We start from the raw sequence: 25,037 nt of genomic DNA on the forward strand, positions 1-25,037 counted from the left end.
CTTAAGGAATAGTTCGACAGCCAAACGTGACGTGCTGGTGAGACTCGTCAGCATACGCATCAGCAGTTCGGGCTCCATTTCCCGCAGACAGATCGCGCTGCACAGAAACCGTTGAAAGATGGCGCCAAAGGTGGACGGAAACAAAGGGATTTCTGGGATGCGAAGCGATGCATCATGGAGCGTTGGGACAGGACCCAGAATGCCCCGCACCCACGCCCCCTTCCCACAACCCACGGCGCCAGAATGGGAAAAGGTGCTCTGTGGGATAGTTGCCCATAATGCACCGCTCCCAATAGCGCTGCAATTACCGCAAATGTGGCCACGACAGTGCGCTGGGCAGCTGTCAGTGTGGACAGACTGCAGCGCTTTCCCTACTCAGCTGTACGAAGACAGGTTTAACTCACAGCGCTGTACATCTGCAAGTGTAGCCAAGGCCTAAGCTTCTATACCATGTCCCTATCTCTGGTGACTGAGCACCTGGAGTTCTCCTTACAGAGGAGCGTTTGCAAAGGAAAACCATTTACAATGCACACAACAAGATGTCCTTTATGGAAGGTCAAACTTGTGGCAGGAAACAGAAGTTCAAGAAAACTCACAATTAGTACCAGTTATCATTTCCGGTTTACACTGACCCCTCTGCCCCCAGGGGCCTCCAGACACTTCGTAAACTAGGATCCAAATCTGGGCTAGAAAAACATGCAGTTCCCTTAATTCAGCCATGGTCATCTGATGCTAGGATATGGCCATATTACACACACACACAGGCCATACAACTTCCCACAAATTAATTTTTTCCCCCACTGAAATTCAGACACATCTGGCCTGGAACACTGCCGCCGTTTTGCCACTATTATACTGTACTACAGTTTTAGGTAGGAAGTGAGAAGAATACTGTATTCCAATTGCAACTGCAGGGGGAATATAGGACAGTAGAAAGCAGTTACCAGATTAGGATTTGGTCAGGACCCCAGCAATCAAAGCCTGGCTTTTGTGACAGGAGCGAGAAGGAAAAGGTGACCTGCAAAGATAACTTTTTCTTTAGCTACAAAGAGTTTTTTAAAGCTGCAAAGTTCTGTCCCTGAGTTTCTCTTGAGAGACTTTGAAGAAAACCTTCAACTGTGCTCAGATATAGTCCTGAAAGAATGCAAGGCTCCTTCCTCTGACCGCGCTGTTATCATCTGTGTACTGTAACTAGAACAGAGAAATCTGGGCACCACTCGCTTTACTGTTTGTTGCCAGGTGCCAATATTCAAGACACCATCCTCAGCTGTTCTTTTTCTTTCACTTAAGAGAATGGGGAGGCCATGCGGTAAAGAGCTCTTAAATACACTGCCTTGGGGAAGAGTAAATGCCTTCCTTTAACAGCTTGCTATGGTATTTAGGGGAAGCCATGTGTTTTGCTGCACTGACGGGAACTGGTACGATAATGCAGCAGCTTTTTGTATTAGAACATAAGAACATAAGAATGGCCATACTGGGTCAGACCAAAGGTCCATCTAGCCCAGTGTCCTGTCTACTGACAGTGGCCAGTGCCAGGTGCCCCAGAGGGAATGAACAGAACAGAGAATCATCAAGTGATCCATCCCCTGTCACCCATTCCCAGCTTCTGGCAGACAGAGGCTAGGGACACCATCCCTGCCCATCCTGGCTAATAGCCATTGATGGACCCATGCTCCATGAACTTATCGAGTTCTTTTTTGAACCCTGTTATGGTCTTGGTGCAACCACAGCTGTGCAGATCTGAATCTCTCGGAAGGTGATTGCACTTTTCCCATCAGGCATTTGCAATGGATCCTGGGTGTTGGGTAAGTTTGTATCAGGTGACTACAATGTGAGTGTATTCACCATGCACCGGTGCATCAACAGCTACCTGGTCCCTGCACTGTATTACCCCTTTAATCCTGTCTGGTGATAATCCCTGTTTTCTACTCACCCGCCTGTGATTTCAGGGAGCAGCCGGCACCTCAGGTTTTGGTCACCAGGCTGTTACTGTAAGAAACATGCATATTGTTTTAAAGCTGAGTCAGTAGCTGAAGCTAAATAATTTAAATCCTTAGCAATTCCATTACTGCTGCCTAGCCCTGGATACAGAAAAGTACTCGGCTTGGGGTGCAGAGGGAGCTGGGATGGAAAACAGTGCAGCAGTCATGCAGGCAGGGCTGAGAAGATCAGCAGTGCTCTGCAGTGCTGCATACAGCCCCTTAAAGCAGAGCAGGAGGCTCTTTGCGGGCTGCAGGTCCTCTGCAGTTTGGAATAAGGTTCCGCAAGCCTTGTCTAGCCACCTGCCTTGCTGCTGCATTGGTTAGTCGTGGGAGGTGCTGAGACCCCATAGCTCCAAGGGACCTCAATGGGTGTGGCCGCAGCTCTGCCCTTCTGACAACCAGCCCCTTCGCTTCCAAAGAGCCACCCAAGGCAGACTGCTGACAGCGCGCATGGGACACCTGGCCTGGTCCATGTCTGTCGGTTAGCTCTGCAGTAGAGCAGGCAGGCCAGTAGTCTGATGAACATACACACACGCAGGAGAGGCTATAGCTCTTACTACCCACCCTTCTGGTCTCTCGCCTTTATGGAGAGAAAGCACCATGCAACAAGTGCCTCGGCCAAACCAAGCCAATTTCCAGCTCCCAGAAACATGGGGCAGACCACACCTTCCTGGAAAAAGCCTGGGCTAATTTTACTCACCCCAGCAAGTGAGGGGCACTTTCCTCCAGGACCTGGAAACCTCTCCCTTTACCTAACAAACCCTTTTGCTGCTTTTACTCCTGAGGGCATTCTGTGCCAACAAATTAAAAACTCTGTGCACAATATTTTAAAATTCTGCAAAATTCTGAAAGTTTTATTTGTTAATACATAAATGCAGAGGTTCCAGCATGGCAGTGGGGAGCACAGGCCACTGGCTGCATGAAGGTGGGAGAACACCCTGTAGCCTCTCCAGTATCCCCGTCCCCTACCCTGGGGACACGGACTCAGTGGTGAGGCTGCACCCGACCCTGACACAGCACAAGGCCTGGGCCTGCCCCAGCCCCAGAAACACCCTGGGGCCCTGCTGCTCTCTGCCAGTTGCACTAGGTGTGGGGCAGGCAGGCTCAACAAGGCAGGATCCAAGTGTGGAGGGGCTCAGTGTGGGGGGGATCCAGGTGTGGGGTGAGAGGATTCTGTGTGGGACAATCTGGGTGCAGGCAGCTCAGTGGGGGGGTCTAGGTGTGGGGGGATCTGGAGGCACGGAGGCTTGTTGGGGGGCGTGTTCCAAGTGCAGGAGCAACTGGACTCTGCAGGGGCTTCCAGGTGAGAGTGATTGGGGCTCAGCAGAGGGGTCTGGGGGGCCTCAGCAGGGGGTGCTGGGTGACTGGGGCTTGGTGGGGTGGGTGTCTGGGTGTAGCTAATTGAGGGTCAATGGCATGGTGGTCTGGAAGTGGGGGCTCAGGGTGGTGCAGGGGGTGGGGCTCATCAGGGTGGGGGTTTGAGTGCAGGGAACTCAGTGGAGAGTGCTCTGGGTGCAGGGGTAGGGGTCCGGAGGAAGGGGGTGTGGGGACAGGGGGGCTTCAGATGCAGGGGTTGAGGTTCAATGAGGTGAGGTTTGAGTATGGAGGGCTAGGAGGGTTCTGGGCGTATGGGGTGAGGCTTGGTGGGGGTGTCTGGGTACGGGAGGTCTGGATGCACGGGGGTTGGGTGGATGGGGGAGCAGCTCCCTATACAATAACCCCTCGCCTGCAGCCGAGGAGCGATGGGGGCAGGAAGCAGGGGAGGATGCTGAGCTTCCTGCAGCTGGGGCAGGTTTCTGGGGGTGGGTCCGACGCAGACGCAGCCACTCCTTGCAGGGGAAGAGGAAATCCCATCCTCTCCTGCCTCCAGCCCAGCCGGGACTAGCAGCTGATCCCGGCTCAGGGTAGGAGCCACTGGCTGGGGTGTCCCCAGTCCTGCGGTGATTTACCTCTCCGCTGGCTGCTCTGGGTTCCTGAAATGATGCACCTGCACTGCCAGGGAGTGGTGCATCACTGCTCTTGCAACTTCCCTTTCTTCCCTGCCAGAAGTCATTTTTCTGTGGGGAAGCAAAGAAATCTGCGGGGGTCATGAATGCTGCGCACGTGCAGTGGCACAGAATTCCCCCTGGACTAAATTGCTTTACATCCACCTTGAGGTGCTTGGGTGGCTCCCCTCCAAGTCAACCTCCATAAACCCCCCAAGGAGCCCGCAGAAATAATCCAGAGAAGCAAAATCTGAAAGACACTCTGATTTGGACCTGGTTTTCTGAGCCTCTTTCTGGCAGCTCAGCCTGAACAGTGCAACATCCAGTGTGAGAGCCCAATGTCAGAAACTACACATGCTGCCCAGCTGCTCTCCTGGGGGTTCTGCACACCCAGCAGATACCAAAGTTACTGCTGTGTTTATCAGCTGGGTGGGGCAGGTCTGAGCTGGGGCCGGTGGCTTGGAGCAATGGCTCTCAACCTCTCCAGGCTACTGTACCCCTTTCAGGAGTCTAATTTGTCTTGCATACCCCCAGTTTCAGCTCACTTAAAAACTACTTGCTTACAAAATCAGACATAAAAATACAGAAGTGTCACAGCACATTATTACTGGAAAACGGCTGACTTTCTCATTTTTTCCCATATAATTATAAAATAAATCAATTGGAATATAAATATTGTACTTACATTTCAGTGTATGGTGTACAGAGCAGAATAAACCAGTCATTGTCTATGTGGAATTTTTATTTGTACTGACTTCGCTAGTGCTTTTTACATAGCCTATTGTAAAACTAGGCAGGGGACTGGACTCGATGACCTCTCGAGATTCCTTCCAGTCCTAGAATCTATGAATCTAGCTGAGTTGATGTACCCCCTGAAAGACCTTTGCGTACCCCAGGAAGACAAAGTTGCCTGGTTGAGAACCACTGGCTCGGAGGACTCAGGCTGACAGCTAGAAAGTTGCCTCCCTCATGCTGAATGCTCTCATTACAGCAGAGCTGGCCCAGGCAACCCAGGAGTGCAAAGCAGAGGGTAAAAGACCTAGCATGGCACAGCAAGACCTGGGGCTCACCATTCACCAGGAGTTAGCTCAGAGTGGAACTGCAGGGTTACCAGTTTCTTGCTCTATTTAGAATAGCAGATAGCCAGGGCCGCCCAGAGGATTCAGGGGGCCTGGGGCAAAGCAATTTCAGGGGCCCCTTCCATTAAAAAAAGTTGCAATACTATAGAATACTATATTCTCGTAAAAAGAACAGGAGTACTTGTGGCACCTTAGAGACTAACAAATTTATGTGGGCTGTAACCCACGAAAGCTTATGCTCAAAGAAATTTGTTAGTCTCTAAGGTGCCACAAGTACTCCTAAAAGTACTCCTGTTCTTTTTACGGATACAGACTAACACGGCTGCTACTCTGAAACCTATATTCTCGTGGGGACCCCTGTGGGGCCCGGGGCAAATTGCCCTACTTGCCCCTCCCCTCTGGGCGGCCCTGCAGATGCCCACGGTAACTGCACAGTCATTATCAGCAAATGCTGCCTTAATGGCTCTTACCATACCAGATCTGACTGTGCTGTGAGGAGTTCCCCAACTGGATATATTTTCTTTACAGCAGTGGGAGTAGAGAAGGCCTCTCTGTGAGAATAAGGCAGGGGAAAGGGTGGAAACAGCCCTTCCTAGAAATGGGCCAACCAGGTGCTTTGGGACTTCGGAGCTGATAGCAATTAGTTGGGACAATGCACAAGCGGCTGGGAGAGACATGCTGCACAGATAGAGGCATAACGAGATTGTGACATGAACTCACATTGGTCTGCACTGACTGATGTCCTGCAGCTAGACATAAAGAACATCCCTCAGCTACTCAGTGGCAGGGACAGCCATGGAGAGACAAGAGAAATTTGAACAAAGTTTGAGAAATCAATCAGCTTTCACTCGGGTTTACAGCAAACTCTGTATGCAGTAACACAGCCTTAGAACATGAAAGCCAGACTTTTCAACTGTACATATACTGAGTCACCAGATCACACTTGAAAGCCAGAAACACATCACAAAATCATACAGTAGATAAAGGTATTAAAGAGCAGTAACAACTGAGAAACTTAAAACTGCAGGGCCAGATAGTCCGAGCCAATTGCAAAAACCTTTCCAAATCAATCAATTCCAACACTGGTAGAAGTTTTCAGTTACACAAACAGGAGAGTTCCCTGTCCTTCCTCTTGGCAAGGATCCCAACAGGGAAAAATCCAGAGGCGCGGAACCCCCTAACCCCTGATTCAAATCTAACTAGAAGGTGCCTCACAGGCAATATATAGATTATAAGGCCTCGAGACTCCTACTCTGTGGGGGTACAGCACCCAGCTCAAGGGGTCCCAAGGCACTATCATAACACACACAACACTAATGCACATGAACCGATGAAATTACATGACATTTGACAGAGCTGAATGTGATAAATTGAATCCTTGCCATTCACAAACCCTTCGTTACAGCAAGCATCAAGAGAATAATGTCCTCTCAGGCACAAGATCTAGGGTCTGACTCTGCAAATCACTGTTCACTCAAGCATCACTGATTCACACAAACAGTCCCACTGACTGCAGTGAGTAAGAGCTGCCCTTACTTCCAGGAGTAAGGGTTTGAAAGGGCAAGGAGGTGACATCTCTCCAAGCCAAATGCTAACATGTAACTGTCTCCCATTCTCTGCTGCTGCTGTTTTCTCTCCCTCCATTGGCTTGGAGAGCTGTCACCTCCTTAACCCTTCTAAAATCTCAGAACATTAGTAAATTATGTATAATAAAAAAACTGCAATAAATCAGATAGACATACAGACAACTGCATTTCCATGTCTGTGGACAACATGCTACTAAGAGGGAACGTGCCTAGCACAAGGTACTCCTGATCTTAGGTAGGTCTCCAGGCACTCCTGTAATACACACAATACATGAATGATGATAATGAAACACCACTTGGCCGGGCTGAACAAAAAGGAGAGTCATGCCTTTTAAATAGCTTTAAATGCTACCGTGATATCAAGGATTTCTCCAGAACTTGACTGGAGTGAGGGAGGCCATCACCTCACCCCACTTGTGTGCCCCGGAGAGTGTCTAGGATGGTTAAAAATAATCCCAGCTGAAATACATATGATGGTATTCTTGCAGAGCCAGTCAAGAGCAGCTGGGGCTTTAGGTAGGGTGACCAGATAGCAAATGTGAAAAATTGGGATGGGGGTAGGGGATAATAGGAGCCTATATAAGAAAAAGACCCAAAAATCGGGACATTTGGTCACCCTAGCTTTAGGAGAGGGAATGTGGTGAGGCCAGTCCCCATTAGAGTCCGGCTGACAAAGTCTATAGAAAAGGGACAGGCCTCAGTGTGAAATTGACTGATACCAAATACACATGGATTGGGGGCCTGAAGTCTGAATTATTTTTTAATTATTATTTTTTAAATCTTTTGACCTGTATGTTTGGCTTCATTTGGGGACAGTGGGCTCCTCACCAGCACCTGGCTGCTAATACATCATGGCACATTATACCAATTGGATTGGCTCATATCTCCAGGGCCAAAGGAATTCTCCTAGAACTGAGCAAATAATTCACAACACCCCACTTCCTGGCACATCGCTTCTTTTTGTGCCTGTTCATGAACCAATCACAAGCAGATGGTGAAGTTTTCAAACACATGAAATATTCTATGTTCTCTGTGAATTTCTCTAGCGGATAGTTCTTGGTCTGGGAATTGTACATACACAGCACATTGAGAATAAGCGCTGCATTGCCTTGTTACATGACTCACTTTGCTATTCTTTTCATTCCCTGGCTGGATGACTTAGCTAATGAAAACTGTCAATTTTACCACTGCACATACCATCTGGGTCACATGCATTTTGTGCAAGTAAAGCTCAAGCGCTCACATGTTCACAGAATGTAAACACGAAAGGGGCGCAAACCCAGCTGCTGCTGAGTCGAATGAATATTCACGGATAAGCATTTATGCCGCTAGCTCAGCTCTAGATTCGCCCGAATGGAGAAGGCAATTTTTGTACTTGTAGAGGAGTGCCCATTGGATTACTCCATTCCCCTCTTCCATCTCCCCAGGGCAGAGAGCAGCCCACCCCCGGGTTTAACACCCACTGTTGTTTCCCGGCTAGAGGCCAGGCTGGTCAGAGAGCCAAGTGGCACCTGTCTCAGTCTGAATCTCTTCTGAAAAATCCCAGCTCTGGGAAGTTGCAGAGCTTGGCACTGTGCCCAGCAGCATGGGCCAAGGGCAAACTGCTTCTTAATTACTGCTTACAGTGCAGGTTTATGCTTTCTCTTGGGCAGCCACTGGTCTGAGAGACATGCTGAGCCCCTCATCAGCCTGCAGTGAATCAATCCCAGCTATTGATCCTGGTTGGATCCATTGGTCCTGTTGTAACTGGAGAGATTACAGCTGCACCTGGGTGCTCAGACAGCATGCCTGCCTGGGGAACTCAAGACGAACGGAAGGCCGACACCTTGCTCTTGGTGGCCAGGAATGCTGTATGCCAGTGTGCAGGGCAGACTGGGAATCCTGAGGGTGCAGAAGGAACAGGAGACGCCACCGGCTCCTGCTCCTCGCACATTCCTGCAGGAAGGAGAGTGGGAACTCTCCACAGGAGCAATGGGAGAATCAGAGTTCAGGACTAGTCCCACAGGTGGGCTCAAGCCCTTCCTAATATGCCCTTTACTCTCCGCACAGCCTCCTGGATTCTCTAGGCCTACAACATGCCAGGATGTCGGGCCCTGCAAACCAGGGCCCTTTATTGGGTCACGTGGGCTCAGACAGCTGGAGAGAAGCCATCTTTATAAATTTGGTTCTGCTTTGCATTTTGTCAAACCCTTTCCCACCTAGGCCTGCGTCAGGGAGCAGGCTGTTAAAGACCCAGCCTCTCCACAGGGCTTTGCCACCTGGGCTGGCCAATCCCCACCCACAGAGGGAAATACTTTCTCACCCAGCTTATGATTTAGCAAGCAGAAATCTCTGCCACCAGATAACTTAAGGCAAGGTTCCCCAGGCTTGAGACTGTACATGTACATGGATAACAGAAACACCCGGAGTTGTGACAGTAAATATTAAATGGATAAATGAGTGTTTAGAAAGGGCTACAAACCCTCTATGGCAAGGCATGCACCCCCTCTACCCACTGGAGATTAGGGAAGAAATGGCCACTGAGGGCAGGTTAGCGTTAGCCCATCACTGCCCCCGCTGCAGTTAGTGCTGGTCACTGCCAGACACAGGCTAACTGGAGCCCTGGTCTGATCCCGTCCAGAAACTTCTGTGCTCCTATTGAGTTCGGGGGGTGAAATCTACTCCAATCCCATCCTGCAAAGCCCCAGAGTCGGGCACTGGGTATGTGGATTGCTCAACATGGAGTCAGTGAGCAGGGCTGCTGTGCAGCCCCCTCCCCTGCTATTCCAGGCTAGGAGCTGGAAAGAGGCTGCAGCCGCTCCAAGCTAGCCGCATCCCCATCACGTCCTTCCATGACAGCCCATGCAGGGCTGCTGCGGAGACCCTTTCCACTGTGCACAGCCCCCCAAGTTCCTCCCATGGCAGTGATGTAGAAGCCTCGCCAGGGTCTCAATCATGAACCCAGGCTAAAATCACTCTCTCCTCCTACCCACCCATATGCCTTCCTCGCTACCACCCTTCTGTCCCGCCTGCTCCTCAGTCCTCTTCCCTTCAACCATCCGTGAGTGCCAAGGCTCTGTCACTGGGAAGCAGGGTTAGCTCTGTGGAGTAAAGCTGCTCCCTGGAGGAGCGTTGTGGCGTGGTCCCTCCTGAGACCATAGCTCTGCCTTTCCACTGCTCGCAGCCATAGAGAACAGCGTTCAAAGAAAGCCAGAGTTCGCATTTCCTGCAGGAGTACAGAGGGGTGCCACACTTGCCCTCTGCTATAGGAATTGTTTAATGTCTGAGGAAGGGCTCAGATATCAATATCAGGGCAGGAATGTTCACACCAGAAATTCAATTAATTCTAATCTATATTCAAACCACGGCATCTGCTGCAGCTTATTCAGCTCTTCACTTCTCTGAACGGATGTGACAAGTGGCTGGGCAGACGTAAAAAAATGATGATCTGCAGGAAACATTCTGGAATTGCACGAGCCACCCGGCCCTTCGGAGGCAGTGCTGTCAAGCGTCTGGAGCGCTGTGCTGCGCTGGGCATTGGAGGGCAGCTGGCTGCAGAATTTTCATCCTAATAAAACTTTGAGGAAAATAGTCATAAGGAATTTCCATTTTCTGACTAGCTGTAGTTGACCCGCCCCTCAGGCAGCCCGTGAGGCCATCTGCACACAGCAATACAAACTGAGCGAATGCCACTAACATCAGAGGAGAACAAACTCCACAACAAACACTGCCCAGGATAGCCACCAAAACAATGAAGTGTCAGGGAAATCCATTTCTCACTGAGACACGCTCCTTGGGGCTTTATTCAAGGAGACTCCTGGAGATCATTATGTAATATTTATACTGCAGTCGCTCACAGAGCAGGACAGGGCCCTATTGTTGTCGGTGAGACACAAGCAAAGAGACAGCCCCTGCACCCAAGAGTTTCCAGTCTTGCCTCCTCTTACACCAGTCTCCCTCTGCTCATTAAAGACCAACTCCACACACCACCCAAAACCCCTCATCTCTTACACCCAAAGGGGCATGTTTGAGAGACTGCATGCCAACAAGCTGGCACATACATGCAGCGCCGCTGGCACAAGCGTCGGTGCTTTGTAACTAATCATAGGTTCTGTTGTCTAGATTGCAAGTCTAGTATCTCCTGCCCAGTGCTGTGCTGCAATATGGCCAAATGTAAAGTCATACGCCTAGGAACAGAGTCTGTAGGCCCTGCTTATAGGATGGGGGACTCTACCCTGGGAAGCAGGGACTCTGAAAGAGATTTGGGGGATTATGGTGGATAATCAGCTGAACATGAGCTCCCAGGGCGACACCGTAGCAAAAGGACTTATGTGATCCTTGATGTATAAACGGGAATATTGAACAGGAGTAGGTAGTTATGTTATGTCTATATTTGGCACCGGTGCAACTGCTACTGGAATACTGTGTCCAATTCTGGTGTCCTCAGTTCAAGAAGGATGTTGATAAACAGGAGAGGGTTCAAAGAAGAGCCACGAGAATGATTAAGGGGTTGGGAAATATGCCTTATAGCAATAGGCTCAAGCTCAATCTGTTTAGTTTACAAAGAGAAAGTTACAGGCTGACTTGATCATAGTCTATAAATACCTACATGGAGAGCACAACTTTGAAAAGCATTTCTAGTGCTTCAGTTTAGCAGACAAAGTTATAGCAAGATCCCATGCCTGGAAGTTGAAGCTAGACGAATTCAGACTAGAAAGAAGATGCAAATTTTTAACAGTTAAGGTAATTTATCACTGGAACAGTTCACAGTTCAGTCATGGTGGAGTCTCCATTGCTTGCAGTTTTAAAATCAAAATCGGATGTTTTTTCAAAAAGTTCTGCTCAAGTTCAAACGGAAATGAATTCAGGTCAGTCTTATGGTCCATGTTATACAAGAAGTCAGGCTAGATGATCACAGTGATCTCATCTGGCTTTATAATCTGTGTCTATTCATCCCTTCCTTGGCAGCTACATCCAAAAAGAAGGGCAGTCACTGGAGAAGATGTTTCCAAGTCAAACAACTGGATTCTTGTGCTGGGTCACACCTGCAGCAGTGGAGCAATGAAGGGGTATGGGCTGGGCTCAGGCTTGTGATTGAGGTGAATGGCCTACTCCACTTCAGGAAAAGACCAAGTGCCATGTTTAAAATGACAGCATCTAGGCAGGATGACTGAAGAGCCATTTTCATCTCACACATACGAGGGGTTCATTCCTCCAGCCACAGAGTTAGCAAGACATGCAGGCTCTGGTTCTCCCCTGCCTTGCATCTTATGGTATCACACACCCCTGTGCAACACCATTGCCTTCAAATGCTGCCCTTCATTACACCTGTGTTGACCCCGCACCTACAAGTAGCTCAGCCCAGAATTAGACTCTGCAACTGGAACTCAGTCAGCAGTGCAATGATGCGACCCCTCTGCAGTTGTATGGTGTGGACAATACTACCAGGAGACATGGGCTGTTCAGCAGACAGGACACTGCAGATGTTGCACGGGGCAGCTCGGAGTAGGGCGGTGTTATTGCTACAGTCGCTCTGCAGTGGAGAACCTCACTTACAAATTAAAAACAAAAAAAAGGCAAAACAAGGTAATTACTGTGGATTGAAAACTGAAGGCCTGTTGTCTGAAGCTTGGAGTAGAAACCTACATCTCGGTGGGGTTCTTGTGGGAGCACAAAAGCCAGACCCCGTGTGACAAACTGGGACTGTTCTTAATGTGGTCTTTGAATGCTGAGTGGGGAGTGTTGGCTGGGAAGGCAGGGGAGGTTGGCTAGGACGGTCTACTTTGCAGGATGGGAGACTGGCCTTGAGGGAAGATACCTGAGCATGTAACGTGAGAACCTAGGAAGGGGTTAGAGGCCAGGTGACACCTTTGCCCGGGAAACTGAACAAAGGCTGTGGGAGGGGTCGCTGAAGGGAGAGTTTCAGGAGCTGGCTGGTGGAAGGGCTGGGAGGCTGTCACGGAGTATTGGGGGACTCAGGGCCCTGCACCCCCGGCTTCCTGCGATTCACCATGACTCTCAGCCAGCCAGTAAAGCAGAAGGTTTATTTGGATGACAGGAATACAGTCCAAGACAGGTCTTGCAGGCACAGACAACAGGGCCCCCCTCAGTTAGGTCCAGCTTGGGGTCCCAGGGCATCCCAGCCCACCCCCCTTTGGGGGGTCAGAGCCATCTCTGCCTCCCAGCCATCTCTCCAGCCTGCTTCCAGCACTCTGCCTTCAGCGACCCCTCCCACCGCCTTTGTTCAGTTTCCCGGGCCAAGGTGTCACCTGGCCTCCAACCCCTTCCTGGGTTCTCATGTTACACGCTCAGGTATTCGCCTTCGGGCAGACTCCCATCCCCCAATGCAGACTATCCTAGCCACACTCCCCTGTCAGCATTCACAGACCACAGTAAGAACAGGCCCAGTTCGTCGCAGACAGGGCTCTGACCTCCCAAGGGGCCTGTGGTGCCCTGGGACCCCAAGATGGATCTAACTGGGGGGGATCCTGTTGTCTGTGCCTGCAACACCTGTCTTGGACTGTGTTCCTGTCATCTAAATAAACCTTCTGCTTTACTGGCTGGCTGAGAGTCATGGTAAATCGCAGGAAGCCGGGGGTGCAGGGCCTTATGTCCCCCCACACTCCATGACAGCCCGTCACCCTATGGTCTTTAGAGAGAAATTCCTACCTGAACTGCCATTCTTTCAATACCAAGGAAGACTCTGTTTCTATTAATTAGATACAAAAGGAATATGTGAAAAAATTTACGGTTACAAAGTCAAGCACTGAAAAGTAACAAATTGCCAGAATTAAGGTTGCCCATGCAACCACCTTACGTGTGCATATTATGAAATAATACTGTCTTTAATTACATAGAATCATAGAATCATAGAATATCAGAGTTGGAAGGGACCTCAAGAGGTCATCTAGTCCAACCCCCTGCTCAAAGCAGGACCAATTCCCAGCTAAATCATCCCAGCCAGGGCTTTGTCAAGCCGGGCCTTAAAAACCTCCAAGGAAGGAGACTCCACCACCTCCCTAGGTAACGCATTCCAGTGTTTCACCACCCTCCTAGTGAAATAGTTTTTCCTGATATCCAACCTGGACCTCCCCCACTGCAACTTGAGACCATTGCTCCTTGTTCTGTCGTCTGCCACCATGGAGAACAGCCGAGCTCCATCCTCTTTGGAACCCCCCTTCAGGTAGTTGAAGGCTGCTATCAAATCCCCCCTCATTCTTCTCTTCTGGAGACTAAACAATCCCAATTCCCTCAGCCTCTCCTCATAAGTCATGTGCTCCAGACCCCTAATCATTTTTGTTGCCCTCCATTGGACTCTTTCCAATTTTTCCACATCCTTCTTGCAGTGTGGGGCCCAAAACTGGACACAGTATTCCAGATGAGGCCTCACCAATGTCGAATAAAGGGGAACGATCACGTCCCTCGATCTGCTGGCAATGCCCCTACTTATACAGCCCAAAATGCCGTTAGCCTTCTTGGCAACAAGAGCACACTGTTGACTCATATCCAGCTTCTCGTCCACTGTGACCCCTAGGTCCTTTTCTGCAGAACTGCTACCTAGCCATTCGGTCCCTAGTCTGTAGCAGTGCATGGGATTCTTCCGTCCTAAGTGCAGGACTCTGCACTTGTCCTTGTTGAACCTCATCAGGTTTTTTTCGGCCCAATCTTCTAATTTGTCTAGGTCCCTCTGTATCCGATCCCTACCCTCTAGTGTATCTACCTCGCCTCCTAGTTTAGTGTAATCTGCAAACTTGCTGAGAGTGCAGTCCACACCATCCTCCAGATCATTAATAAAGATATTAAACAAAACCGGCCCCAGGACCGACCCTTGGGGCACTCCGCTTGAAACCGGCTGCCAACTAGACATGGAGCCATTGATCACTACCCGTTGAGCCCGACGATCTAGCCAGCTTTCTATCCACCTTACAGTCCATTCATCCAGCCCATACTTCTTTAACTTGGCGGCAAGAATACTGTGGGAGACCGTATCAAAAGCTTTGCTAAAGTCAAGGAATAACACATCCACTGCTTTCCCCTCATCCACAGAGCCAGTTATCTCATCATAGAAGGCAATTAGGTTAGTCAGGCACGACTTCCCCTTCGTGAATCCATGCTGACTGTTCCTGATCACTTTCCTCTCCTCTAAATGTTTCATAATTGATTCCTTGAGGACCTGCTCCATGATTTTTCCAGGGACTGAGGTGAGGCTGACTGGCCTGTAGTTCCCCGGATCCTCCTTCTTCCCTTTTTTAAAGATGGGCACTACATTAGCCTTTTTCCAGTCATCTGGGACCTTCCCCGATCGCCATGAGTTTTCAAAAATAATGGCTAATGGCTCTGCAATCTCACCCGCCAACTCCTTTAGCACCCTCGGATGCAGCGCATCCGGCCCCATGGACTTGTGCACGTCCAGTTTTTCTAAATAGTCCCGAACCACTTCTTTCTCCACAGAGGGTTGGTCACCTTCTCCCCATGCTGTACTGCCCAGTGCAGCAATCTGGGAGCTGACCTTGTTCGTGAAGACAGAGGCAAAAAAATCATTGAGTACATTAGCTTTTTCCACATCCTCGGTCACTAGGTTGCCTCCCTCATTCAGTAAGGGGCCCACACTTTTCTTGATTTTCTTCTTGTTGCTAACATACCTGAAGTAACCCTTCTTGTTACTCTTAACATCTCTTGCTAACTGCAACTCCAAGTGTGATTTGGCCTTCCTGATTTCACTCCTGCACGCCTGAGCAATATTTTTATACTCCTCCCTGGTCATTTGTCCAATCTTCCACTTCTTGTAAGCTTCTTTTTTGCGTTTAAGATCAGCAAGGATTTCACTGTTTAGCCAAGCTGGTCGCCTGTCATATTTACTATTCTTTCTACACATCGGGATGGTTTGTTCCTGCAACCTCAATAAGGATTCTTTAAAATACAGCCAGCTCTCCTGGACCCCTTTGCCCTTCATGTTATTCTCCCAGGGGATCCTGCCCATCTGTTCCCTGAGGGAGTCAAAGTCTGCTTTTCTGAAGTCCAGGGTCCGTATTCTGCTGCTCTCCTTTCTTCCTTGTGTCAGGATCCTGAACTCGACCATCTCATGGTCACTGCCTCCCAGGTTCCCATCCACTTTTGCTTCCCCTACTAGTTCTTCTCTGTTTGTGAGTAGCAAGTCAAGAAAAGCTTTGCCCCTAGTTGGTTCCTCCAGCACTTGCACCAGGAAATTGTCCCCTACACTATCCAAAAATTTCCTGGATTGCCTGTGCACCGCTGTATTGCTCTCCCAGCAGATATCAGGGTGATTAAAGTCTCCCATGAGAACCAGGGCCTGCGATCTAGCAACTTCTGCTAGTTGCCAGAAGAAAGCCTCGTCCACCTCATCCCCCTGGTCTGGTGGTCTATAGCAGACTCCAACCACGACATCACCCTTGTTGCTCACACTTCTCAACTTTATCCAGAGACGCTCAGGTTTTTCTGCAGTTTCATACCGGAGCTCTGAGCAGTCATACTCCTCTCTTACATACAACGCAACTCCCCCACCTTTTCTGCCCTGCCTGTCCTTCCTGAACAGTTTATATCCATCCATGACAGTACTCCAGTCATGTGAGTTATCCCACCAAGTCTCTGTTATTCCAATCACATCATAGTTCCCTGACTGTGCCAGGACTTCCAGTTCTCCCTGCTTGTTTCCCAGGCTTCTTGCATTTGTGTATAGGCACTTAAGATAACTCATCGATCGTCCCTCTTTCTCAGCATGAGTCTGGAGTCCTCCCCTCTTGCACTCTCCTGCTTGTGCTTCCTCCCAGGATCCCATTTCCCCACTTACCTCAGTGTTGGGGTCCACTAGGCATAGCTACCAGGTAACTCGGGAGAGTGGAAGGCCACAAGTGCCGATGAAGCTCTTTTGCTCTGGGCCTATCTGAACCCCCAAACTCCATCTTGGGAACTCTCACCTACTTCTATGCTAACTGTTTACATGCTCTGAAGTAGGTTGAAGCAGAAATGTAATGTCAGCTTTTTAGCAGATGGCTGCAGTTTCACTCACACTAGCAGAAATAATAGAGATAAGAAGCGGGGTAGTTAGTTTGCAGGCGTTTAACTCAAGGTCGCAAAGACTGAGAAAGTTTTCTCACAAGCTTATGTAGAGCTTATTGTAACAGTTGTCTGGAAGGGAGGGGTAAGGGGGAACAGCCAAACAAAGAGATGTATGTAAACAGTTTGAAGTATAAAAGGTAAAAGTTATTTGTATTTGTTGCACTGGATTTGAGACATGATGGTCTCCTAGTGCCATTTCAGAGCTCTGAAATAAACTTGGCTTGCTTTCTCCCCTCGGTGTCTTTATTGGTGCCAAGCACACCGGGCGACGGACCATTGTTGTCCCCTCGAGCCCTTTAGGGCAGGCAACAGTTTTGGCGTCCCTGGGTGGGCTCGAGGCTGAAATTTAGCCTTGCCCGGATCCCTCCTGGTGGCCGACGGATTACAGCAACGACCGACGCCCAGCGCGCACCGGTGACTTCATCGGGGGCCTCGGCGGAGACGTGGTTTGCTCGACCCCGGAGGGCACAACGGTGCAACGCACACAGACAGTGGAGAAGCAGCTGCGGGCGACGGTGAGGAACCGGTCCCGTTGATAGGGCGACGGTGGGGAACCAGTCCCGTTGATAGGGCGACGGTGACGGTGCAGAACCGGACCCTTGGATAAGGTAGGAACAGTCCAGTGGGGACTTGTCTGTTGTGACCTGGGGACGCCCAGAGTCTGCCTGTTGTGACCTGGGGACGCCCAGAGTCTTCCTTGGTATGGGGCAGGGACAGAGTACAGCCGGCAGGGTACAGTGTACACCTTTAGAATGCATTCTGGTGAACTGGAAGGTGTTTGGATCTGATCAGTTGATTAAAAGTAAATTGAAAAGGTTCTGTACAGTTGATTGGCCTCAGTACCAGCTAGAGTGCCAAGAAAGGTGGCCACCGGAAGGATCACTTAATTACAACACGATCCTTCAATTGCTTTTGTTTTGTCAGAGAACCGGTAAATGGAATGAACATCTCTATGCGTATACGTTTATGGTGTTAAGAAATAGGACTGATATTTTGCTCAAGTGCCATTTGACTCCGACAGGCTCGGTAGTAACGGCTGCTAAACCCCAGAACCCTCCCACTGTTGTAATGCCAGAATCGGTGTCCCCTTCGGCTCCTCCACCCCCACAGGCTTTAGAGAGTACCCCCCCCATGGGATTGTATCCGTTGATTACTGAGAGTGTGGTAGCCCGTCCGGGAACACATGAACGGCCAGCACAGATAGTATCGGTCTACTCGCATGTACCTTTTAACCCTGTACATCTAGCTGCTTTTAAGGCAGAGGCAGGAGAATTCTCAACGAATCCAAGCAAGTTCATTTCTATCTTTGAAGGGTGTCTAGCTAGCCATAAGCCTGACTGGGATGATTGTAATATACTTATGAGAACCCTGTTGTCCGAAGTGGAGCGGAATCAGGTTATAGCCAAGGCAGGATGAAGACAGAGAAGGCATTTAAGGTTTAAAAGGGAAAGCTATTGGACACCAGAGGTTGTACAGAGTGGAATCCTCAGAAGTGAGTGTGCTCGTCCTGGTTTGTTGCTTCAAAGCTCTGTACAGAAGTTATGTTACGGGAAAGGTGTATGATGGCAATGAGTATGTGTTAATGGTTGGAGAAGAGGTGTATGAGTGAAGAGTGGAAGGTTCCTTTGGAAGTTAGAAGAAGACGAGAAAGGGAGAAGGAAAGAGAACAGAATGAGTTAACTGAGAGGAAAATACAGCTAGCAGGCCATCCAAGGACATTGTTCACAGCCAAGACTTGGCTGACAACCAAGAGAAAGGGGGGCCTGAATGTGCCCAAGCAACTGTGAGATCTGCAAAATTCTGCAAGGCATAAGGAGGACAAACGAAGGGTTAAAAAGCAGCTTTGTTGGACAGTATGGGCTCAAGGATTTAAAAATTCCCCCACTCTGTTTGGACAGGCTTTGGCCAGAGACTTGGAGGAGTGGGATAATTCAGACAGAGCCCTCCTGCTGCAATATGTAGATGACTTGTTGATTGCTGCTGTGGGTCTAATCCCTTGTCTCAGAGCTACTGTGAGTCTCCTAAACTTTATTGGACTGCGAGGATACAGGGTATCTCAAAGCAAAGCCCAAATTGCTCTTTCAGAGGTTCAATATCTGGGATTTCACATCAGGCAGGGAGAGAGACAGCTCTCAAACGAAAGGAAGGAGGCTATCTGCCAAGTTCCCATCCCCAGCAACCGTAAACGGCTTAGGGCATTCCTGGGCATGGCAGGTTTTTGCAGAATATGGATTCCAGAGTTTGGACTGTGGGCTAAACCTCTGTATGAATGTGTTAAGGGAGCGGAACATGACCCCTTTCACTGGTCCCCAGAAGCGGACAGGGCATTTAAAATCTTGAAAAGGAAGCTTATGGAAGCTCCAGCCCTGGGTTTGCCCGATATATCTAAGCCGTTCCAACTGTATGTGCATGAACGAAAAGGGGTAGCTTTGGGAATGCTTACCCAGCTATTAGGTGCCTGGAAACGTCCTGTGGCATACTTTTCTAAACAACTGGATCAAGTTTCAAAGGGATGGCCAGCCTGTTTGAGGGCGGTCGCAGCTACTGCTCTAGTGCTTGGGGAAGCTGAGAAGCTGACACTGGGAGGAACTGTGCAAGTGTATGTTCCCCATATGGTCCAAGCCTTGCTGGACACTAAGGGTGGTCTTTGGCTCACACAGGCTCGGGTTGCTCGGTACCAGGCGAAGCTGTTAGAGAATCCTGAAGTCACCCTGGAGACCTGTCCCTCCCTTAATCCAGCTACACTGCTACCAGAGACAGAAAAGCAGGAACATGACTGTTTAGAAATCATAGATGTTCAGTATTCTAGCCGCCCAGATCTAAAAGATCAGCCACTCCCAAATGCTGACTTGGAATGGTATACAGATGGAAGTAGTACTGTTGTGGATGAGCAAAGGAGGGCTGGTTATGCTATTGTGTCTCTTCATGATACCGTGGAAGCTGAGAGTTTACCGGCAGGAACATCTGCCCAGCTTGCTGAACTAGTGGCCCTGACTCGGGCACTTGAGCTGGCAAAAGACAAACGGGTTAATATCTTTACTGACTCGAAGTATGCTTTTGGGGTACTGCATGCTCACGCTGGTTTGTGGAAGCAAAGGGGAATGCTAACAGCCCAAGGCTCTCCGGTCAAGCATGGGTCTCAAATTCTCCGGCTGTTAGAAGCGGTACAACTCCCCTCAGCAGTAGCAGTGGTGCATTGCAAAGCCCATCAAAGGGAAGATCAAGATGTAACCAAGGGTAATGCCAGAGCAGACAGGGAAGCTAAGCGAGCTGCTACCCTGAAATCAGCAACTGAGGAGAATGCCCAAATGCATGCCCTCATCCCATCAGTGGGTGAGCTTGCAGCCCCTCAGTACTCCCAAGAGGACAGAAACCTGGCTGACAGTCTTGGTCTCCAGGAAAAGGAGGGATGGCTTTATTCCACAGAGGGAAAAATCCTCGTGCCCAAGGGCTTGATTCGACCAGTGTTGCAGAAACTGCATCAGACCACACACGCAGGCAGAGAGGCTCTTACCCAGCTCATGAATAAATATTTTCTAACCTCCGAACTTAAACCCCTAGCATCACAGGTACAAGCTGAATGTTTAATCTGCCAAAAGAATAACCCTCGACCAGGAGTAGCAGTGCCACCAGCCACCCTGGAACCTACCCCAGGCCCAGGATTGGTGTGGCAAATAGACTTTACTGAGTTTCCCAGGACCCAAGGGTACAGGTACCTTCTCGTCTTAGTGGATCGATTCAGCGGATGGCCTGAGGCCTTCCCATGTTGCAACAACACTGCCAAAACAGTGGCTCTTAAGTTTGTCAAGGAAATCATTCCTCGCTTCGGCCTTCCTCAGTGGATGGAATCTGATAATGGAACACACTTCACATCTCAAATTGTTCAAAAGATATCAAGTGCTCTGCAAATCCCCTGGAAGCTCCACACACCCTGGCGACCACAAGCCAGTGGAGTAGTGGAACGCACAAATCAGACACTCAAGCGACACCTCTCAAAGGTCTGTCAGGAGGCTTCTCTTAAGTGGCCTGATGCCTTGCCCCTTGTGTTACTTCGCATTCGTGCTCTCCCTAAGGGTAGGATAGGGCTTAGTCCCTTCGAGATTATGTTTGGAAGAGCATGGCCTATGAATGGTACCCCAGTTCTGGCAGGGGAATGGGAAATGGGGTGTGGTTTCTTGTCTCAGTACATGTGCTCTCTGTCTGCTGTTCTTTCTTCTCTTCACAGGTATACCAAAGATTCACAGCCTCTTCTGCTGGATACTCCGGTCCACTCCCTGCAGCCTGGTGACTCCGTTCTTGTGCGAACCTGGAAGGACGAGCCTCTCCAAGAGAAGTGGAAAGGACCCCACACCGTCCTGCTTGTCACCCATACAGCGGCAAAGGTCGAAGGACACAAGAACTGGATTCATCACTCTCGACTGAAAGCAGTGCCCGCTCCTAAACAGTGGACTGTCCAGCCTGCGGAGAAGACTGCTAACGACGATTTGGGACTTAAGCTGTTATTCAAAAGACAGTAAGGGTCGCTGGGAATGCGTTGTGATCTTTCTGAACAGTCACAGCATACTCCCCGCGAGAACCCTGAGCATTGGTTTTATTTTCTCACAGAAGGCCGACCTGGCCTATGTATTTGGTCTTGTTATTTTTTGACTTGTTTAGTGTCAATAATTCTTCTTATCTTCTGGGCATTTGGGTTGTTGTAATTGTATGTGCCCTTATTGGAGAAGAGTGTTGTAACTATGTCCCAGAGTTTTCACAGGACATTAACAAGCACATCTTGTCAGCTGAACGGGCCTTTAACCAGTGGAAGGCCCAGGAAGGAGAACCCACTATTTTGGATTCCCTTTGGGGTTGGATACCTGGTTTAGGAGAACTAGGGGATATAGGGGGAAACATTGTTCGCATCTTGCTCACAGGTGTGGTGGTATGTTTTGTTTTTGTTCTTTTGCTCATTTGCTGTAAAGTGCTCATACGTAAGATTTGTACCTCCCATACTCCAGAAGTTCCCTTATACCCTCTCATTGATAATCCTGATTGCATGGAGCTTAATCGCATTCTGTCTTTAGAGTATGAGAAAACTCTGACAAAGGTTTGTTGAGTGTTCTCAAAGGAGGGATTGTTGGGGTCCACTAGGCATAGCTACCAGGTAACTCGGGAGAGTGGAAGGCCACAAGTGCCGATGAAGCTCTTTTGCTCTGGGCCTATCTGAACCCCCAAACTCCATCTTGGGAACTCTCACCTACTTCTATGCTAACTGTTTACATGCTCTGAAGTAGGTTGAAGCAGAAATGTAATGTCAGCTTTTTAGCAGATGGCTGCAGTTTCACTCACACTAGCAGAAATAATAGAGATAAGAAGCGGGGTAGTTAGTTTGCAGGCGTTTAACTCAAGGTCGCAAAGACTGAGAAAGTTTTCTCACAAGCTTATGTAGAGCTTATTGTAACAGTTGTCTGGAAGGGAGGGGTAAGGGGGAACAGCCAAACAAAGAGATGTATGTAAACAGTTTGAAGTATAAAAGGTAAAAGTTATTTGTATTTGTTGCACTGGATTTGAGACATGATGGTCTCCTAGTGCCATTTCAGAGCTCTGAAATAAACTTGGCTTGCTTTCTCCCCTCGGTGTCTTTATTGGTGCCAAGCACACCGGGCGACGGACCATTGTTGTCCCCTCGAGCCCTTTAGGGCAGGCAACATCAGGGATGATCACGCACTTCACCCCCTCCCCCACATGCAGTCCACACAGGATCCTGGTGCTCACTGAATGGATAGCTATTCAGTATTTTTTTTTATCCTTCTCACTCAGTGTGCAGCCCTAGGCCTTATTTCCCGTACCATCCAAACCCTGCACCGTTTACCCATTTATTAACTTCGTTGTGGGCTTTCCATGGTGCTCTCACCGGAGTATCTGAGTATTCACAAACATTAACAGATGTATCTTCACAATACCTTTGTGGGGTTAGAGGCCATTATCACCATTTTATAGGCAGGGAACTGAGACCCAGAGAGATTATGGCCAAAATTGTCAGAAGTGTCAGATAATTTTGGGTGCCCAACGTGAAACACCTGGAACATCAGGCCCTAGAGAACTTAGCACTTTTATAGTACTTTATATTGTCAAAACCAGGGGCGCTGGAACAATTTGCATAGTGTGTGTGCTGAGAGCCATTGATCCTAACTGTAAACCCTGTGTATGATGAAAACCCCTTCAAGCCCGGGGCTGTGGCAGCACCTCCAGCTCCAGCACCTATTTTCAAAGCCGAGCTCCCCTTTCCCTCCATTGTAGTTGTGAGTGCACCGCAATTCTGCAAATCTGGCACCAGGTGTCTCAAGGCAGATAACCAGAAAACAAGGCCAATGCAATTAGTGACCAGTTACAAACATTTTGGTTTAACTCTGTGGCAGAGGCAGGCATGAAATCCAGGTCCCCAGGACAGCTTTCAGCTGCTGTAGCCATGATACCACCCCTATTCTTCCTGCAATTTCCTGCCTCATTCACAACATGCTTCCACCCTTCTGAAACAACCGAGACAGGGCTTCTAGGGACGACAGCCTCCTTTACCACATAACCCAGAGACAGCAGGGAGAGCATTGAGAACACTCCTGGCATTTCAGTGCCCAAACACCCCAGCAGTGCCTGTCTGCCAGGAGGAGAAACAATTGCAGAGAAAGTCCTGATCAGCTCCTATACCCTCTAAATGGTGCATGCTCACTACCTCTATGGGGATGGCATATGCTCTGTCTGCTTCGTAGGAGCTGGGTGGAGATGGTGCATGCTCAAGGCAGAAAGATGCTTTGCAGAATAATACTGCCAGCCTCACAAACCTCTATAAAGCGGGTGCGAATTGCAGTTCTGCAGAGGCTTCTAATTGGGTACATTTTCATGGGGGTGGCAAAAGGCAAATTCCTGACACAAGGGCAAAACCTGTCCTATGCAAACCATGAAGATGCTAGAGCTCCTCAACGAAATGGCTTTAAGAAGGTTTTTAAAACATGGTCAAAACAATGTATTTTCCCCAATTCTCATTCTTGGAAATGGCCAAACTTTTAGTTAAAATTTAAAAAAAAAAAAAAAAAATCAGCCGGAGGCAGACAGGCAGAGTGGGACGTTTCAGCCCAGACCGTTAACATTGGGCACATATATGCAACAGAACACATGACTCCTAGAGGGCCCCTCGGAAGACTGGCAATTGGGGAGGGCACTGGGGGGCTGATGGCAACTGAGTGACACGGGAGCAAAAGGCTCACTTCCCCGGTGAGGACTCCCTCCTCGGCAAAGGACAGAGCCAGCCTCATTAACTAAGCAGAACTGATCTCGCGCCTAGTGTCAATGGTTTGACAGCCCCACTCTATCCAGCCGCACGGAGGAGAAGAGACAGGCAAACACCTGCATTTTCTGGGACAGTCTGTGGAGCACCGGGCAGAGAAGGTGCAGGCTAGGACTCCTGAGCAGAGCCTCAGCCTCCGGACTTCGACGGACGAAAGCGTGCTCTGACCTTTCCTTTTGCTGTCATTCTGGCTCTGACTGTTCTGAGGCTGCGTTATTTAGCAGGAGCATCCCCAGATTTGCTCTTTAGATGGTTGTTTTTACTCTGAGGTGTATTGAAATTTAGGCATAATACAGCCCAACCTGAGGAAACCTACTGGGGGGGGGAGGGGGGCAGGGTACAAAACCATTCTGTTTTCTCCTGCTTTCCCATGTATCATTAAACCACTTACTACGCAAGTAACTGAGCTTTGAGGCCTGGGCTCTGGGGTGCCATGGGATGTCACAGCTGGTGGGATTTTAGGATCAATCCCACAGATCTGTTGAATTAGATGCTTTGCAATCTGCAGGAGCAGGTCTCCCCTGCGCCCTCACAGGCAATGCAGCAAGCCTCTATGGAAGGAGTGTCCCATGGACTGGAGTGTTTTGTATTGCAAAGGGTGAAGCTGCTGAAGGATTAGACCTGGCTTTAGGCACCACCCTGCTAAGAAACTGACATGACAAATGCTGGTTCCCAGGCAGGCCTGACCTGTGACTGGGTAGCTAGTGGCTGTGCTGTCCCTCACAGCACAGCACACACAGGTGCACAAGAGCAGGTGCTTTCTTATTTTGGTAACATAAACCCAGAGGAGACGGTGCTGTTCCCAGTTAGTAAATGGCAGCTTTGGGCCAATTCTCTAGCCTCTCAGTTCTGCACAGGCCTCACTCCCATAAGCCCTGTTCCAACACACTGAGGAAGGAAGATTCCCACTTGCTGCCCTGCGGTAGCTGCACAACAGGACTTAGCAAAGAGCAGCCACCTGTCCCAGTGACCCAGGAATGGGGAAACCTGTCCGAAATCCCGAGTGCACATGTGTACACAGGGAGATG

At 49.4% G+C, this 25,037-nt stretch overlaps 1 long non-coding RNA gene across 1 annotated transcript; it reads left to right on the forward strand.

The window, feature by feature from the left end:
• The first annotated feature begins 16,686 nt into the window (after positions 1-16,686).
• On the forward strand, positions 16,687-22,297 carry LOC135981583 (uncharacterized). The gene is made up of 2 exons (XR_010598666.1): positions 16,687-17,296; positions 20,914-22,297. It is a non-coding gene; the product is annotated as an uncharacterized LOC135981583 (long non-coding RNA).
• The last annotated feature ends 2,740 nt before the right edge of the window (positions 22,298-25,037 follow it).

This window comes from Chrysemys picta, chromosome 2 (genome assembly GCF_011386835.1).
Source record: "Chrysemys picta bellii isolate R12L10 chromosome 2, ASM1138683v2, whole genome shotgun sequence".
Taxonomy (NCBI): Eukaryota; Metazoa; Chordata; order Testudines; family Emydidae; genus Chrysemys; species Chrysemys picta.